At 38.0% G+C, this 18,249-nt stretch overlaps 1 pseudogene; it reads left to right on the forward strand.

The window, feature by feature from the left end:
* Window positions 1-17,860, forward strand: part of LOC470943 (actin, cytoplasmic 2-like) — a 105,123-nt pseudogene extending 87,263 nt beyond the window's left edge.
* Window positions 17,861-18,249: the final 389 nt, after the last annotated feature.

Here is an 18,249-nt window from a genome sequence, read left to right on the forward strand (position 1 = left end):
CAAACTCAGATCTGTTGGGCTCCAAATCCTTTTCTTCAACAGTGTGCTAGGTCAGCTTTGAAAGAGATTTGGAGCCTGACTTGAGAGCCCAAATCTCTCTTGCTTCCCTGTGGAAGCAAGGTGCCCTGTGGACTTCCTAGCAGCAGGGTGAGACATGAGAAAAGTGTTTTCTGGGAACATGATTCTGCTAAAAGCAAGCTGAGCCCGGAGGGAGGCCAGATGGAGGCAGAGGGGTAGTGGAATGTTGTTTTAAGATCCAAGGGGAAAGCTGAGGATCACCTGGATCAAAGTGGGGGCATAGCTGGACAAGGACCCTTGGTTCAGGAATGTTCTCCAAATGGGCTGTCCCAATGGAAATGGGTTTAGTTTATTGCTCTGACACTCTATTCCAAGATGTGGTGTCTGAGAAGTGACTGTGAAGAATGGAGGTGTGGCCTGAGACAGATATACCATGAGTTCCCAAAGTGAGACCTATTTTGATGATGACACTGCAGCTCTCATATATGTATCCTTGTGCTGTGAAATCTAAGTAAATGACTCTGTGTGTGGTACGAGGGATATAAAACAGCACATTTATCTTTCAGTAAATACACTGGAGTTAGGAAGACAGAGTGAAAAATGGCCCAGCTGTTGTCAAAAGGCCAATGGGGAAAGGTAAGGGGTGAGAAAGAAATAACTTTACCACAAATGGAAAATGAGTGGAGGAAGGAGTAGACAGATAAGAAACCTTGGAGATTCATCCTGTGAAGTCCAGCCAGAAGCTGCTGTAGACTGAGCATTCAGCCTCCTGGGCTGGAGAAGTAGATAGTCCCTCCCAGGCTCAAATTCCAGGGCCTCCATCGTCCCTCCCGCCTGCAACTGAGTACCCCGTAGGCCTCCCCTGTAAGAATGTGTAATGAGAAGCTGGCCTGATAGGGGAAGGGGCTGGGGGCAAGACAGGAGTTGCTAATTGCACTAAGCCAGGGGCTTGGGTTTTCATGGGCATTGAGGGGGGAGGAATTGGTCTTGGTGTAAGATGCAAATTTGAAACTGAGATGTCTGTATAAAGGCAGGCCCTTGAAGGGCTACTCCCTCATTGAGGGTGTAAATTAGTCAAAATCTGCAGCAACAGACAAGAAAAAAGTTTATCTACTTGGCATGGGATCTACATAGGTTAAAAAAAAGTTCTGTTCTGCTCTGACCTTGGTTTGGGGTTTGAATTTATCCTTTCTGTTAGCTAAAATATTAAAATAATAAATGTCCTGTGCTTGTTAACATTTTTAAGCTGCCAGGAAGAAGTAAATGTAAAAGCTGTGAAGAGGAACACACCTTCAAAACCAGATCAACCAGAATTCTGTGTGATGAAGCCATGCCAAATATGAGCTCATAATCCAAAATTGTAACACACACTGACAAACACATACAAACTGATGCTCTTTGTAACCCACCAAGAGCATCATCAGAAGAAACATACAGTGAAATTAGATTTCCAGGAGTTTCAGTTAATAAAATCAGGTACAGACTATAAAATAATTATGTTTAAAATGAATAAAGAAAATTTAAAAGCACTGAAAACATGAAAAAGGAATAAAATAATGTTTTTAAAAACAGATTAAAAATTTAAAAAGAGTAGTTCTTAAAAATGTAATCACTAAAATTAAAAAGGTAATAGGTGGGTTAAACAGTTGATTAAACACAGCTTAAGAAAAAATTAGTGAAATAGAAGATGCAGTCAAGGAGATTACCCAGAATATATTAACACAGAACATACTGTGATGCAAATGTAGATAAAAATAAAATTCTAAAATTTCCCGGAGAGAACAAAGACAACCATACAGATTACCTATAAAAGAACAATGTAATAATGAGATTGATATTAGGCTTTTCAACAACTCTGATGGAATATGACAAGGGAACAATATCTTGTAATAATGCAGGAAAATACATTTGAATAAAATTCTAAACCCAGTCAACTATCATTATATGGTAAGAGTTTCAGATATACTCTTACCATATAACCTTAGTTTCAGATATACTCTCGTACTTGAATGATATAAAAAAGTTTCAGATATAATAGCCACAATATGGAAACAACCCAGACTTCCATCAACGAGTTGATGGATAAATAAATTGTGGTATATTCACACAGTGAAATACTACTCGACAGTAAAAAGGAGCACTCTCCTGATATACACAGCAAAGATGAATCTCACAGACATTATGCTGAGGGAAAGAAGCTTGACACAAAAGATCATATACTATATAATTTCATTTACATGAAACTCTAGAAAAGAACAAGCCTAATCTACAGTGATATACAATAGATCAGTTTTTGTGGGTCCAGGGAGAGCAGGTAAAGGTAAAATTCAAACTCTACCCTTGTGAACTGTGCGTTCTTATTGTATGTAAACTATACCTTAATAAAAAAGGTATAATTATGTTGATTATTTATAGAAAAGCAATTTAGTACAAACTCAAACTAAAATCCTGTATTATACCCACATGAGTGATGGGAAGTAAAATTGTGCTAAGGAGGCTGTAATTACTGATTGACTATATGTTTGTGAGAGATATTAGTTTAAGCATTTTTTTAAAAATTAAGACTAACCCTTATAGAGCAGAGGTTCTCAACCTCTAACAAGCATTAGAATCATCTGGAGGCTTATTACAACACAGATCGCTGGGCTCCACCTCTAGAATTTCTGACTTAATAGGTTTGGGTTAGGGTCCAAGAATTTATGTTTTTAAGTAAGTTCCTGGGTGCTGCTGCTGCTGCTTGACAACCACAGTTAAGAACTACTGTTTTAGAGTAACAGAAATAAAAGAGGAAATAAATAGAGAGGGAAAATAAAATCCTAAAGTTTGGAGTCAGCCACACCAAGTTTTGAATCTACGTTTCAACGCTTCCTAACTGGGGGATCCGTAACGTTTCTGAGTCTCAGATTCATTCTTTGAGAATCAGGGTCATTGTAAGAATTAAACAACACCAAAAAACCAAAAAGCTCTTAACAGAGTCCTGGCACATAGTATGTGTTTGTTCCAAGATAGTAACTAGATATGGGGGCGACAGACCAAACTCCTAGTAAGTGTGTGACTTGTCCTAAGCCCTCAACAAAACACAGCTTCAGCATATTCTTCTGTTCCAGATCTATGTATGTGTAGGAACTGGGGGTGGTACTGAGGGGAAAAAGTGAGGGATAGTGGATGAGAAAAAGCAAGTGCTACTCAATAACTCAGCCACTATTGCCTACACCTTCCATTTAAGGAACACCACAATCTTAAAATTGGTAGCAGAGCCCAATTTCAAAAGTTCTGTCCTAGGGCCCCCAACTCTGTCCACTACACTCACAAATCACATACCTGGACATTCCATTTTCTCAGTTGCCTGGGTGACTCCATTTCTGAATTTACTTACCTCAGTCTTTGTGGAATTCTTCAGGTGACTTTTAAGATGGAGGAAAATGATCAACTATAACCAATCTTTCCAGGTTACATGAAGCTTTCTGGAGACTACATGAAAAAGAGCAGAGGTGGGTCTCCCTAGAAGCTTGATTCTGAGATAAATCAGTCAGTTAAGAGTGAGCACAGCAAGGACTCTCAGGAATTTACCTGCTGTCCTTGGGAGCATCTGACTGCAGCAGCTGGGCTCCTGGGCTGGCTTCCTTCAGGCAAGCAGTCTCTCTCTGGCCCAGGCCCAGGCCCACCCAGGCTCGCCGAGCTCTGTCCTGCTTTCTTCTTCCTCTTGATGTAAGAAGGCATTCCCTTAGCAGGCAAAGGGCCATTGGCTGGAATGTTTGCTCAGCTTGTACACAGGTTTCCACTCCTGGGCAATGCCCCTGTGACTTGCACATCTAGCTTAATTGAATGTTCTCAGTAGGAGAACTAGATGCTCCATTAGATTTGTCCTCACATGGAGGCCCCAGGGGAAAGTGTGTCTTGGAGTTCCTTCAGCCACTAGGTAGGGCTGGGTCTAGTCTTAATTTTTCATGTAAATTGTGCCCCTTCTTAAGAAGGCAGAACAGGAGAACAGGGGGATCACAAATCCTCATCCCTCCCATGGCCACAAGGACTCAAATTGCTCTGGTCCAAGAAGGGGCCCTTTGCAATCCCCTTGTCCTCTCCAACCTCCCCCAACAGTTGAGAGTAGGTAGTAAGCTGGCAGTGGTCAATCCAAACCACCTCTTCCCAAGGGAGCTGTTCCTGCCTCTCTACCAAGGATCCTTGGAATGCCCTTGGCAGTCCCATCCAGTGAAACTTGAGATTCCCTGACTTTTCTTTCCACTAGACCTAAGGAATGTATGGCATTTTCATTTGACATATTATGGAAATCTTTGCAAATCAGTACATATGATCTACTTCATTCTTGTTTATTTGTTTATTCACATTTCATTGCATTTTAAAGCAGGTATTAATGTAATAACATTCACATAGTTAGAAATTCAAGCAATAGATATACAATGAAAAGTCTGGTTCACTCATGTTCATTTTCCACTATTGCTACTGTTAAACAGGAAACCATTTGTATTAATTTCTTGTGTATCTTTCCAGAGTTTCTTTATAAAATCAAATATAAAGATATATTTTCCCTTGTCTTTTTATCCAAAAAGTAGAATACAACAAACTTGAATCCTCATTTTTTTTACTTAATAGTATCTTTTTAAAAAATAATTATTTTTAATTTTCATGGGTACATAGTTTTTTATAGGTACATAATTTTTATGGGTACATAAATTTTTTATGGGTACATAATTTTTATGGGTACAAACAGGAGGTATTTTGATATAGGCATACAATGCATAATAATCACATCAGGGCAAATGGGGGTATCTATCACCTCAAGAATTTATCCTTTCTTTGTGTTACAAACACTCCAGTTATACTCTTTTGGTTATTTTAAAATATTCTATAAACTGTTGTTGACTTTAATCACCCTGTTGTGCTTTTATAAAATACTCAATTTTATGTAATCTTTTTTGTACCCATTAACCATCCCCACTCCCCCTCCCCACTACTCTTCCCAGTCTCTGGTAATGATTATTCTGTAATACTCTCCATTTGCATGAGTCCAAATGTTTTAATTTCTAGCTCCCACAAATAAGTGAGAGCATGTAAAGCTTGTCTTTCTGTGCCTGGCTTATTTCACTTAACGTGATGTCCTCCAGTTCCATTCATGTTGTTGCAAATGACAGGATCTTGATCTCTCTATGGCTGAATAGTACTCCATTGTGTATATGTACCATATTTTCTTTATCCATTCGTCTGTTGATGGACACTTGGGTTGATTCCAAATCTTGGCTATTGTGGCTAGTGCTGCAATAAACATGAAAGTGCAAGTGTCTCTTTGATATACTGATTTCCTTTCTTTTGGTTATATACCTAGCAGTGGGATTGCTGGATTGTATAATAGCTCTATTTTTAGCTTTTTGAGGAACCTCTATACTGTTCTCCATAGTGAATGTACAAATTTACATTCCTACTAACAGTGTATCAGGGTTCCCTTTTCTCCACATCCTCACCAGCCTATTGCCTGTCTTTTGGATACAAGCCATTTTAATTGGGGTGAGACGCTATCTCATTGTAGTTTTGATTAGCATTTCTCTGATGGTCAATGACGTTGAGCACCTTTTCATATACCTGTTTGTCATTTGTGCAACTTCTTTTGGGAAATATCTATTCAAATCTTTTGCCCATTTTAAAATCAGATTATCAGATTTTTGTCCTATTGAATTGTTTGAGCTCCTTATACATTCTGGTTATTAATCATTTGTCAGATGGATAGTTTGCAAATATTTTCTTTCATTCTGTGGGTTGTCTCTTCACTTTGTTGACTGTTTTCTTTGCTATGCAGAAGCTTTTTAACTTGATATGATCTCACTTGCCCTTTTTTGCTTTTGTTGCCTGTGTTTGTGGAGTACTACTCAAGAAATCTTTGCCCAGGCCAATGTCCTGAAGATTTTCCCCAAAGTTTTCTTATAGTGGTTTCATAGTTTGAGGTCTTAGATTTAAGTCTTTAATCCATTTTATTTGATTTTTGTATATGGTGAGAGATGAGTCTAGTTTCATTCCCCTGCATATGGATATCCAGTTTCTACAGTGCCATTTATTGAAGAGACTGTTCTTTCTCCAATGTGTGTTCTTGGCCCTTTTGCTGAAAATGAGCTCACTGTAGATGTAGGGATTTGTTTCTGGGTTCTCTATTCTGTTCATTGGTCTATGTGTCTGTTTTTATGCCAGTACCATTTATTATAGCTCTGTAGTATAATTCGAAGGGAGGTAATGTGATTCCTCCAGTTTTGTTCTTTCTGCTCAGGATGGTTTTGGCTATTCTGGATCTTTTGTGGTTCATTTAAATTTTCAGATTTTTTTTTTTATTTTTGTGAAGAATGTCATTAGTATTTTGAATGTCAGTAGTATTTTGTGAAGAACGTCAATAGTTTATAGTACATTTGGGATGGCATTGAATCTGAAGATTGCTTTAGGTATTATAGCATGGACATTTTAACAATATTGATTCTTCCTATTCATGAACATGGAATATTTTTCCATTCTTCGGTGTTCTCTTCCATTTCTTGCATCAGTGCTGTATAGTTTTTATTGTAGAGATCTTTTACTTCTTTGGTTAAGTTTATTCCTAGCCATTTTATTTTATTTATGGCTATGTAAATGGGATTAGTTTTTTGATTTCTTTTCCAGGTTGTTTGCCATTGGCATGTATGAATACTACTGATTTTAGTATGTCAATTTTGCATCCTGGAACTTTACTGAATTTGTTTATTAGTTCTAGTAGATTTTTTGTGGAGTCTTTAGATTTTCCTAAATATAAGAAAATACCATCTGGATATTTTACAAAGATAATTTGGATATCCTTGTAAAAGGATATAAATACTAGTAAATGATATATATCATATAGGTATATCAAAGTATATACAAAGTATACCAAAGTATATACTTAAGTATATCAAAGGATATACTTACAAGGATATATATCCTGGATATAAATACAAGGATAATTTATCTTTTTCCTTTCCAATTTAGATGCCCTTTCTTTCTTTCTCTTGCCTGATTGCTCTATCTAGGACTTCTAGTACTATGTTGAATAACAGTGGTGACAGTGGGCATCCTTATCTTGATCTAGATCTCAGAGGAAAAGCTTTCAGTTTTTCCTGATTCAGTATGATATTAGCTGAGGGTTTGTCATATATGGCTTTCATTGTGTTGAGGTATGTTCCTTCTATACCCAGTTTTTTGAGGTTTTTCTTTTTTATCATGAAAGGATGTTGAACTTTATCAAATGCTTTTTCAGGATCAACTGAAATGATCATATAGTTTTTGTCCTTCATTCTGTTGATATGATATATCACATTGATTTATTTGCATATGTGAAACTATCTCTTGCATCCCTGGTATAAATCCCACTTGGTCATGATGAATGATCCTTTTAATGTGTTGTTGAATTTGGTTTGCTAGTATCACGTTGAGAATTTTTGCATCAATGTTTATCAGAGACGTTGACTTGTAGTTTTCTTTTTTTGATGGGTCTTTGTCTGGTTTTGGTATCGGGATAATACTGGCCGCATAGAATGGGTTTGGAAGTATTCCTTCCTCCTTTATTTTTTGGAATAGTTTGACTAGAATTGATACTGTTTCTTCTTTAAATGTTTGGTAGAATTCAGCAGTGAAGCCATCAGGTCCTAGGCATTATTTTGCTGAGACTTTTTATTATGGCTTCAATCTCGTTACTTGTTATTGGTGTATCAGGTTTTGAATTTCTTCATGGTTCAATCTTGGTAGGTGTGTGTGTCCAGGAATTTATTCACTTCCTCTAGGTTTTCAAATTGATTGGCATATAGTTACTCATAGTAGTTTCTAACGATCCTTTGAATTTCTGTGGTATCAGTTGTAATGTCTCCTTTTTCATCTCTGATTTTACTTATTTGGATCTTTTTTTCTTAGTCTGCATAAAGGTTTGTTGATTTTATTTATCTTTTCAAAAAATGACTTTTTATTTCATTGATCTTTTGTATTTTTTTCATTTCATTCATTTATTTCTTTTTTTTCTTATAAGGGATAGGTTATTTTCAATGTTAGAGCATCAAGAGAAGAGTCCAAATTTGAATGCCATTGGAGTAGGAAGAAAAAGCATACCGAATGTGTAGCAGGGGCTCAATAAATAAGTTAGTTATTTGGTAAGTAACTTTAAAAGAACAATTTTGGAAAAGGCTAAAAATTAATTCCTGAAATATATCTCTTTAAAAAATGAGCTCTATATTTTTCTATATAAAGTTTTTTTTAATTGTGGGGAAATTTATATAATATACAATGAACCATTTTAAAGTACAATATGGTGATATTTAGTGTATTCGTAATATTGTATAAACACCAGCTCTAATTTGAAAGCTTTTTTATCACTTCACAAAACAGCCATACATAGTCACTCCCCATTCCTCCCTCTCCCCATCCTCTGGTAACCTCCAATCTGCTTTCATTTCTATGGATTTACCTATTCTGGATCAAAAAGCAAACCATACAATATATGTCTTTTTACGTCGAGCTTCTCTTGCTTAGCATAATGTTTTCAAGGTTCAAGTTGCAGCATATGTCAGTACTTAGTTCCTTTTTATAGCTGAATAATATTCCATTGTATCTATATAACACAGTTTGTTTATCCATTCATTTGTTGATGAACATTGGGTTTCTACTTTTGTCTCCTAGAAATAATGCTGCTATAAACATTCAATTGCAAGTTTTTTTTGTGGTCCTATGTTTTAATATCTCTTGGGTGTATACCTAGCAGTGGAATTGCTGATATAGAAATAGTTCTGTATTTAACTTTTTAAGGAACTTCTAAATGTTTCCAAGTGACTACACCTTTTTACATTTCTGCTAGCAATGTATGAAACTCTTATTTCTTCAGTTCACTAACACTTGTATTTCTTTTCCTTTCTATTTTTTCAAAAATATATAATTTCAATAGATTTTGGAATACAAGTGGTTTTTGTTTACATAGATGAATTGTATAGTGGTGAAGTCTGAGATTTTACTGCACCCATCACCTGAGTAGTGTACATTGCACCCAATATGTAGTTTCTTATCCTTCACCCCACTCCCACCCTCCCCATTTCTGAGTCTCAAGTTCATTATACCACTCAGTATGCCTTTGCATACCTATAGCTTAGCTCCCACTTATAGGTGAGAACATACCGTATTTGGTTTTCCATTCTTGAGTTACTTCACTTAGAATAATGGCCTCCAGCTCCATCCAAGTTGCTGCAAAAGAGAGCTTTCATTCTTTTTAAGGCTGAGTAGTATTCCAGGGCGTTTTATATATATATACACACATATACACACACATACATACATACATATACACATACCACATTTTCTTTATCCACTCATTGGTTGATGGGCAGTTAGGTTGGTTCTATATCTTTGCAATTGTGAGTTGTACTGTGATAAACATACGTGTATAGGTATCTTTTGGATATGATGACTTCTTTTCCTTTGGGGAAATACCCAGTAGTGGGACTGCTGGATCTATTAATGGATTACTTTTAGTTCTTTAAGAAATCTCCATACTTTTTTCCATAGAGTTTGTACTAACTTACATTCCCACCAGCAGTGCATAAACATTCCCTTTTCACCACCTCTATTCCAACATCTATTGCTTTTTTTGACTTTTTAATAATGGCCATTTTGGCTGGAGTAAGGTGATATACCATTGTGGTTTTAATTTGCATTCCCCTGATGACTAGTGATGTTGAGCATTTTTTCATATGTTTGTTGGCTATTTGTGTATCTTCTTTTGAGAAACGTCTTGTCATTTGCCCATTTTTGATGGGATTACTTTTTTTTTCTTGCCGCTTTTTTTAAATAAGTGAATTATTATTATTTATTATTATTATTATACTTTAAGTTTTAGGGTACATGTGCACAATGTGCAGGTTAGTTACATATGTATACATGTGACATGCTGGTGCGCTGCGCCCACTAACTCGTCATCTAGCATTAGGTATATCTCCCAATGCTATCCCTCCCCCCTCCCCACACCCCACAACAGTCCCCAGAGTGTGATGTTCCCCTTCCTGTGTCCATGTGTTCTCATTGTTCAATTCCCACCTATGAGTGAGAATATGTGGTGTTTGGTTTTTTGTTCTTGCGATAGTTTACTGAGAATGATGATTTCCAATTTCATCCATGTCCCTACAAAGGACATGAACTCATCATTTTTTATGGCTGCATATTATTCCATGGTCCTTGTAGATTATGGATATTCCTTTCTGGATGCATAGCTTGCACATATTTTCTCCCATTCTGTGGGTTGTCTGTTTACTCTGATAATTATTTATTTTGCTGTGCAGAAGCATTTTAGTTTAATCAGGTCTCATTTATTTATTTTTGTTTTTGTTGCATTTACTTTTGCGGTCTTAGTAATAAATTCTTTACCTAGGCTAATGTCCAGAAGAGTTTTCTCTAAGTTTTCTTCTAGAATGTTTATGGTTTCAGGTATTTTACTTAAGTCTTTGATCCATCTTGATTTGATTTTTGTATATAGTGAGAGATAGGCATCCAGTTTCATTCTCCTACATGTGGCTATCCAGTGTTCCCAGCACCATTTATTGAATAGGGTGTCTTTTCCTCAATTTATGTTTTTGTATTCTTTGTTGAATATCAGTTGGTTGTAAATACTAGGTTTTGTTTCTGGGTTCTCTATTCTGTTTCGTTGGTCTAAATTATCTATTTTTATATCAGAACCATGCTGTTCGATTACTATAATCTTGTAGTATAAGTTGAACTTAGGTAATGTGATGGTCCCTATTTGATCTTTTTCCTTAGGATTGTTTTAATTATTTGGGCTCTTATTTGGTTCCATATGAATTTTAGGATTTTTTTTCTAATTCTGTGAAAAATAATATTGGTAGTTTGATAGGAATTGCATTGAATCTGTAGATTGCTTTGGGCAGTATGGTCATTTTCATGATATTGATTCTTCCAATTCATGAGCATGGGATGTGTTTCCATTTGTTTGTATCATATCTATGATTTCTTTCAGCAGTTTTGTAATTCTGCTTGTAGAGATCTCTCACCTACTTGGTTAAGTATATTCTTAGGTATTTTATTTTAATTTTTGCAGCTATTATAAATGAGATTGAGTTCTTGATTTGATTTTCAGTTTGGTTGTTGTTGGTGTATAGCAGTGCTACTTATTTGTATACATTGATTTTGTAATCTGAGACTTTACTGAATTTGTTCATCAAATCTACGAGTCTTTTGGAGGAGTCTTTAGGTTTTCCAGGTATATGATTATATCATTGGCAAGCAGAGATAGCTTGACTTCCTATTCCAATTTGGATGCCTTTTATTTCATTCTCTTGCCTGATTGCTCTGGCTAGGACCTTCTCATTCATTTATTTCTGCTCTGATCTTTATTATTTCTCTTCTACTAATTTTAGGTTTGATTTGCTCTTGCTTTTCTAGTTCTTTAAAATGCATCATTTGTTGTTTAAGTTTTTTCCTACTTTTTTGATATAGGTGCTTATTACTATAAGTTTTCCTCTTAGTACTGCTTTTGCTGTATCCCATAGGTTTTGCTGTACTGTGTTTCCATTTTCATTTGTTTCAAGATATTTTTAAGCCTCTTTTAATTTCTTCATTGATCCACTGGTCATTCAGGAGCATATTCTTTAATTTCCATGTGTTTGTAGAGTTTCCAGAGTTCCTCTTGCTATTGATTTCTAGTTTTATTCCCTTGTGGTGAGAGAAGATACTTGATATGATTTCAATTTTTTTGAGTTTTTAAACACTTGTTTTGTGACCTAACATATGATCAATCCTTGAGAACAATCCATGTGTTGAGGAGAAGAATGTGTATTCTGCAGCCATAGTATGAAATGTTCTATAAATATCTATTAGGTCCATTTGGTGTATAGTGCAGGTTAAGTCTGATGCTTCTTTGTTGATTTTTTCTGTCTGAATGATCTGTCCAATGCTGAAGGTAGGGTGTTGAAGTCTCCAGCTATTATTGTATTGGAATGTATTTCTCTTTAGCTCTAATAATATTTGCTTTATGTATCTAGGTACTCCAATGTTGGGTGCATACATATTTAAAATTGTTATGTCTTCTTGCTGAATTGACCTCTTTATCATTATATAATAACCTTCTTTGTCTCTTTTTATAGTTTTTGTCTTGAGATCTATTCTGTCTGATATAAATATAGCTACTCCTGCTTTTTTGGTTTTCATTTCCATGGAATATCTTTTTCCATCCCTTTATTTTCAGTCTATCTGTGTATCTGTGTCTTATAGATGAAGTATGTTTATTGCAGGAAACAGATCATAAAATCTTGTTTTTTAATCTATTCAGCCACTCTGTCTTTTGATCGAAGAGTTTAGTACATTTGCATTCAGTGTTATTATTGATAAGTAAAGACTTACTCCTGTCATTTTGTTATTTGTTTTCTGGTTGTTTTGTAGTCTTCTTTCTTCCTTCCTTCCTGTCTTCCTTTTTGTGAAAGTAATTTTCTATGGTCATGTGTTTCTATTTCTTGCTTTTTATTTCTTGTGTATCTGTTGTAGGTTTTTGATTTGAGGCTACTATGAAGCTTGCAAATAACATCTTATAACCCATCATTTTAAACTGATGACAACTCTTGATTGTAAAAACAAGCAAACAAAAAACTAATAAAAATGCTTAACTTCATTACCCCCGCCTTTTAACTTTTTGTTGTTTCTATTTATGTCTTAGTATACTATGTCTTAAAAAGTTGTTGTAGTTATTATTTTTGATTGGTTCATCTTTTTGGCTTTCTACTTAAGATATGAGTACTTTACACACCACGATTACAGTGTTATAATATCTTATAGTTTTCTGTGTATTTACTATTACCAGTGAGTTTTGTACCTTCAGATGATTTCTTATTGCTTGTTAATGTCATTTTATTTCAGATTGAAGAACTCTTTCTGGTATTTTTTTTAACATCAAATCTGATGTTAATAAAACCCCTCAGCTTTTGTTCATCTGGGAAAGTCTTTATGTCTCTTTCTTGTTTGAAGAATATTTTTGTTGGATATACTACTTTAAAATAAAAGGGTTTTTTTCAGCTCTGTAAATTTATGATGACACTCTCTCCTAGCCTATAAACTTTCCACTGAAAAGTCTACTGCCAGGTGTACCAGAGCGCCATAGTATGGTATTTGTTTCTTTTCTCTAGCTACTTTTAGGATCCCCTCTTTATCCTTCATCTTTGGGAGTTTGATTATTAAATGTCTTGATGTAGTCTTATTTGGGTTAAATCTGCTTGGCATCCTATAACTTTCTTGTATTTGAATATTGATATCTTTCTGCAGGTTTGGAAAGTTTTCATTATTATCTTATTGAATAAATTTTCTACCATTATCCCTCTCTCTCTACCTCCTCTTTAAGGCCAATTACTCTTAGATTTGCCATTTGGGCACTATTTTATAGATCTTGTAGGTGTACTTTATTCTTTTTATTCTTTTTTTCTTTTGTCTCTCCTGCCTCTGTATTTTCAAATAGCCTGTCTTCAAGCACACTAATTCTTTCTTCTGCCTGATCAATTTTGCTGTTGAGAGACTCTGAGGCATTCTTCAATTTGTCAGTTGAATATTTCAGCTTTAGAATCTCTGCTTGACTTTTAAAAAATTATTTCATTCTCTTATTAAGTTTATCTGATAGGATTTTCAATTCTTTATGTTATATTGAATTTTGCTTAGCTTTTTCACAACAGCTGTTTCGAATTCTCTGTCTGAAAGGTCACTTATCTCTGTCACTCTGAAATTGTTCACTGGTGCCTTATTCAGTTTATTTGGTGAGATCATATTTTCTGGGATGATCTTGATATTTGTGGATGTTTATCAATGTCTGGGCATTGAAGAGTTAGGTATTTATTCTAATCTTCAAAGTCTGGGCTTGTTTGCACCTGTCCTTCTTGATAAAGTTTCCCAAGTATTCAAAGAGAATTGAGTATTGTGATCTAAGTCTTTGGTCACTGCAGCCATAACTGCATTAGGAGGCATGCTAAGTCCAGTAATGCTGTGACTCTTACAGACTGGTAGAAATACTGCCTTGGTGGCCTTAAGTAAGATCTGAGAGAATTTTTTGGATTACCAGCCAGAGCCTCTTGTTTTCTTCCCTCACTCTCCCTCAAACAAACAAACAAATGAAGCCTCTCTTTCTCTCTTTCTGCTGAGCTGCCTGGAGCTGGGGAGGAGTGACACAAGCACTCCAAAGACCACCATCACTGCACCTGTGTTGGGTCATTACTGAAGCCAGCATAGTACTGGGTCTTGTCTAAGGCCTGTTGTGACTGTTGCCTGGCTACCTGATGTTTATTCAAGGTCCAAGAGCTCTTTAGTCACCAGGAGGTGGTGAATCCTGCCAGGCCTGAGCTCTTTCCCTTCAGGGCAGTGGGTTCCCTTCTGACCCAGGGTAGGTCTGCAAATGCCATCCAGGAGCTAGTAGGGTCTGGAATTGGGAACTTTAGAAATCTACTTGGTGCTTTATTTTACTGTGGCTGAGCTGGTATCCAAGTTGTAAGACAAAGTTCTTTTTACTCTTCCCTCTTTCTTCCTCAAGCAGGATTACCTTCCTGTGGCCACCACAGCTGAGAATGTGCTGGGTCACACCTGAAGCCAACATGGTACTGGGTCTCATGCAAGGCTTGTGGCAACTACTGCCTGGCTGCTGCTAATGTTTATTCAAGGACCAAGGGCTCTTTATTCACCAGGTGATGAATTCTGGGTCCTTCCCTTCAGGGGAGGAGGTTACTTTCTGGCCCAAGGTGGGTCTAGAAATGTTGCCTGGAAACTAGGTCCTAGAATGGAGGCTTCAGAACTCTGCCCTGTTACCCTATTAGACTGTAGCTGAGCAGGTATCCAATTTGCAAGACAAATGTCCTCTTCATTCTCCCCTCTTCTGCCCTTAAGCAAAAGGAGTTTCTGCTGGAGCTGCAAGCTGTGCTGCCTGGAGTTGGGGGAGGGGTCATGCAAGCACTCCCTTGGCTGCCCCAGGTGGTGTCTCACTGGGTTGCATGCACTGCAAGTCCACCGGCTCCAAGCCCAGCCCAGCATCAGGACTTGCCCAGGAATGGTAGACTTTATGTCTGAGACTGCCTTTTAAGTTTATTTAGGATTCCAGAGCACTTTAGCCTACAGTGGTGGGGCTAGCTGGAACTTAGTTTCCAACTGCTGGAATGGATTATTTCCTTCTGGCTAGGGCTGATCCAAATGCTCTTCCATGGGAACCTGCTGAATTCTGTCCTGTGTTGCTTTTGGCTGTGACAGGGCAGCACTGAGTTCCAATGCAAAGTTTCACAATTACTTCACTCTTCCTCCTCCAAACACACGGACTCTCTCAGCACCACAAGGTACTGCTGGAGAATGGCGGATGAGTGGTGTAGACAACTCAAGACCATCTTTTCTACGCTCTTCAGTGCCTCTTTCCTTGGTAGGATGTTAAAACTAAGTACTGTCATCACTCACCTGATTTTTGGTTCTTTTGAAGGTGCTTTCTTGTGTGGATAGTTGTTCAATTTTGGTGTTCCTGCAGTAGAGACAATCAATGGAGGGTTCTGTTCAACTATCTTGGGCCACCTCCTCCAATCCTGTTCTACTTAATGTATCTTGGCAAACTTTCCATATCAGTACAGAGAAAGCTTCTTCATTCTGACTGCTGCATAGTATCCCAGTGCTTGAAGGTACCATGATTAATTTAGCCATCCAATTCATAGGCACAGGTTATTTGGGTTGCTTTCTATTACTTGTAATTACAAACAGTGCTATTCTGTTATATCTTGAACATATATTTTTGTGCACGTTATAGAAAATGTCAAAGTGGTTTTCATGTAGGTTGTTCCAGTGAATGAGAGTTTTTATTTTGTCACATACTTGGCAACCCTGAGATTATCAATACGATTTAAATCTGTCTGCCAAACAGATAGGTTTGTAAAAATGTACTTTATTGTTTTAATGTGAATTTCTTTGATTATAAGTACAATTAAGAATATTTCCAAATATTTGTGAACCATTTTTCTTTTTTTGTGAGCTGCCTTTTCTTGTCCTTTGTTCATTTTAAATCGGGTTGTTTTAGCCTCTTTTAAATTGATTTTTAAAACTTGTTATATATTAATGATATGATTTAGGTTTGTGTCCCCACTCAAATCTCATGTCGAATTGTAATCCCCAGTGTTGGAGGAGGGGTCTGGTGGGAGGTGATTGGATCATAGGCGCAGATTTCCCCCTTGCTGTTCTCATGCTAGTGAATGAGTTCTCACGAGATTTGGTTGTTTAAAAGTGTAGCACCTCCCACTTTGCTCTCTTCCTCCTTCTCTGGCCACGTAAGATGTGCCTGCTTCCCCTTTGCCTTCTGCCATGATTCTAAGTCTCCTGAGGCCTCCCCAGCCATGCTTCCTGTACAGCCTGTAAACTGTGAGCCAATTAAACCTCTTTTATTTATAAATTGTCCAGTCTCAGGTAGTTCTTTATATAGCAATGTGAGAACGGACTAATACAATTAAGGAAATTCATCTTATTGTATAACTGTTAGAAATATTTCCCTCAGGGTCTCAGTCACTGCCACCAGCCCATGGACTCTGTTCTCCCACCACTCTGCCACCCCCCTCCTCTGCCGGTCACAATGGAAGAAGAAATCACCATGCTTTTCATTGACATTGGCTCCAGCATGTACAAAGCTGGCTTTGCTGGGGCGACGCTTCCCGAGCCATGTTCCCTTCCATTGTCAGGTGCCCCTGGCACCATGGTGTCATGGTGGGCATGAGCCAGAAGGATTCCTATGTGGGCGATGAGGCCCAGACCAAGCACAGCATCCTGACCCTGAAGTACTCCATCAAGCATGACATCATCACCAATGAGGTGGGACGACATGGAGAAGATCTGGCACCACATCTTCTACAACAAGCTGCATGTGGCCCCAGAAGAGTACCTTGTGCTGATGACCAAGGCCCCCCCTTGTGCTGATGACCAAGGCCAACAGAGAGATGACTCAGATCATGTTTGAGGTCTTCAACACCCTGGCCATGTACATGGCCATCCAAGCTGTGCTGTCCCTCTACACCTCTGGGCATACCACTGGCATTGCCATGGATTCTGGAGATGGGGTCACCCACACGGTACCCATCTATGAGGGCTACACCCTCCCCCATGCCATCCTGCATCTGGACCTGGCTGGCTGGGACCTGACTGACTACTTCATGAAGATCCTCACGGAGTGCAGCTACCGTTTCACCACCATGGCTGAGCAGGAGATTGTGTGTGACATCAAGGAGAAGCTGTGCAATATTGCCCTGGACTTCGAGCACAAGATGGCCACTGGCACATCCTCCTCCTCTCTGGAGAAGAGCTACGAGGTGCCTGATGGCCAGGTCATCACCATCGGCAACGAGTGGTTCTGGTACCGGAGGCACTATTTCAGCCTTCCAGGGCATGGAATCTTGTGGCATCCAAGAGACCACCTTCAACTCCATCATGAAGTGTGATGTGGACATCTGCAAAGAACTGTATGCCAAAACGGTGCTGTCCAGTGGCACCACCATGTATCTGGGCATTGCCGACAGGATGCAGAAAGAGATTACCGCCCTGGCACCCAGCTCCATGAAGATCAAGATCATCATGCCCCCCGAGTGCAAGTACTCAGTGTGGATTGGTGGCTCCATCCTGGCCTCACTGTCCACCTTCCAGCAGATGTGGATTAGCAAGCAGGAGTATGATGAGTTGGGCCCCTCCGTCGTCCACCACAAATGCTTCTAAATGGACTGTGAACAGATGTGTAGCATTTGCTGCATGGGTTAATTCAGAAGTATAAATTTGCCCTTGGCAAATGCATACACCTCATGCTAGCCTCACAAAACTGGAATAGCCTTCACAAAGAAATTGTCCTTGAAGCTTGTGTCTGATACAAGCACTGGATTGTAGAACTTGTTGCTGATTTTGACCTTGTATTCAAGTTAACTGTTCCCCTTGGTATTTGTTTAATACCCTGTACATATCTTTGATTTCAACCCTTAGTACATACATGTGGTTTGGTCACTTCATGGCTGAGGTAAGAACATGCTTGTGGAAGACAAGTCTGTGGCTTGGTGAGTCTGTGTGGCCAGCAGTCTCTGATCTGTGCAGGGTATTAATGTGTCAGGGCCGGGTGTTCTGGAATTTCTCTAGAGGCTCGCATGGGCTCCTGAACTAATTGTTTCTGTCCTGCTGGTCTGTCAGGGTTGGAAAAGTCCAAGCCATAGGACCCAG

This window comes from Pan troglodytes, chromosome 2, assembly GCF_028858775.2.
Source record: "Pan troglodytes isolate AG18354 chromosome 2, NHGRI_mPanTro3-v2.0_pri, whole genome shotgun sequence".
Lineage (NCBI taxonomy): Eukaryota > Metazoa > Chordata > Mammalia > Primates > Hominidae > Pan > Pan troglodytes.